Genomic DNA, 2,140 nt, shown 5'->3' on the forward strand with positions numbered 1-2,140 from the left:
CGACCCAGGAAACGAACCCGGGTCTCCCGCATTGCGGGCAGACGCTTTACTGTGGGAACTATCAGGCTCAACTATAATACAACCTGAAAACTTCACCACAGTGAGTACATTTCTTTCAGCTATTTTTAATCAAATGACTGAAATCAGGGTTTCTCAACCATTGCACCACTGACATTTGGGAGTGATAATTTTTTTTTTTGAGTTATACTTCACATAACATTGTGTTAGTTTCAGGCGTATAATATAATGCTTCAATATTTATATTACAGAATGATCATCACAATAATCATTAACATCCATCACCACACAGTTACATTTTTTCCTTGTGACGTTTTTTTAAGCAAAGAACTTCATTCATCTTTATTTCAAACTTCATTCTTAGGCTTTCCATCTTAATTAGCTGCTAAGAATGAACCGTATATAAGCAAAAACTGAAAAGAACTGCAGTGTCCAGTGGCTGGGCTTAAAGACACTAGAGACGCAGATTTTATCAGATCCATAAACAAAATTTCAAAAGCAGTCATAACATAAAATGGCAGCTCCCAGTAACTTCCTTAAGATTCATCTTCTTCAGAAGTTGACTCAATTCAGTTTGCTGCCTTCTTGGGAGCCTCATCAAAATTACCCACTAGACCTTACCTTCATCATCATCTTCTTCTCTGGCAAGTGGTGCCTCCGTACACAGATTGTTTGGGCAGAGCTTGGCGAGTCTCCTCAAACTAGTCATACTATCTGCACCAAGTCGGTTTAAGATGCTGGGTAACATTTCTGTCAGCTGCTGTGTCTCAGCATTGCCTGTAATGGTGGAAGTGTTTGCTGCCAGAGATGCCTGAACTTTAGCGTTGTTAAAGTGGATCAATGTTCCTTGATTTGTGAACCTACTCACTTCTTCAATACCAGGGATATTGTCTAACCCTAACTTCTTTACGGAGAACTGAATTTTCTGTCATCTACCGCGGTTGTTCTATGAACCACCTTCTTTCTGCAAGCAGTTCCTTTCCCACCAGTGCACACTTGTGCGGGCAACTTTCTCCTGGTTCATGATAGTCTTCTTTCATCTTGTTGGAGCGGAAATGGGGCTGTGCTGGGGACTAGGTTTGGTGCTCAGATGGTCTTGGGCAGACCAGCTGAGATTAGGCACACATATGTGGGGATGCGAGATGGCAGCTAGACGTGACTTATTTTATAACTGGAAGTTTGTACTTCTTGATCACCTTCACCCTTTTTACCCTTGACCCTAACCCTTTACCTTTGGAAACCACTAAATCTTTTCTCTGTATCTATATGTTTGGGTTTTTGTTACCATTTTGTCTTTTTAGATTCCACATACAAGTAAGATCATATAGTACTCAATAGTTATCTTTCTCTGTCCAACTTATTTCACTTGGCATGATAATCTTCCAGGTCCATTCATGGTGTCACAAATGACAAAACTTCTTTATGGATGATTAATATTCTATTGTGTGTATATATCACATTTTCTTTATCCATTCATTCATCGATGGACACTTCGGTTGCTTCCATGTCCCGTGCTGCAAAGAACATGGGAGTGCATGTATATTTTCAAGTTAGTGCTTTCAGTTCTGCTGATAAAAAGCCAGAAGTAGAACTGCTGGATCATAGTTCTGTTTTTAACATTTTGAAGAAACTTTACACTGTTTTCCAGAGTAGCTACACCATAAGTACACTAATTTTAAATCTTTATACTCTAAAAGTTAACTTTTTCTGTAGCTGCTGCTCTATCCTATAGGTTTGATAATTAGTATTTTCATCATCTTTCATATCTATTTCATACTTTCCATTCTGGTATCAGAAGTTCATTCTCTAGATTTCTTGGGAAGGTGTCATAGGAACAATATTTTCTGAGTTCCTGCATGTTGATAGATTTGTCTGTGCCTTTAAAGGTTATGCTATACATAAAACCTTTTGTTCACATTTTCTTTCCTTGACTATCTTAAATATATTTTATATCCGTTTTCTTCTAGGATACGGTGTTGCTGTCAACATCTCATAATGATCTAATTCTCTCCCCTTTATAAGTAATGTGGCCTTTTTGCCAAAATGCTCAAAGGAATTTTTTTCCCTCTTTAAAATCTAGTAATTATGTATTGATGTTGGTTATTCTGAGTTGTTATTCTCT

The 2,140-nt window shown here is 37.8% G+C and overlaps 1 pseudogene; it reads right to left on the minus strand.

Moving 5' to 3' along the window:
* Positions 1–587: 587 nt before the first annotated feature.
* LOC128071149 (transcription factor BTF3-like) lies at positions 588–1,876 on the minus strand (annotated as a pseudogene).
* Positions 1,877–2,140: the final 264 nt, after the last annotated feature.

This window comes from Budorcas taxicolor, unplaced genomic scaffold, assembly GCF_023091745.1.
Source record: "Budorcas taxicolor isolate Tak-1 unplaced genomic scaffold, Takin1.1 scaffold212, whole genome shotgun sequence".
NCBI classification, from domain to species: Eukaryota; Metazoa; Chordata; class Mammalia; order Artiodactyla; family Bovidae; genus Budorcas; species Budorcas taxicolor.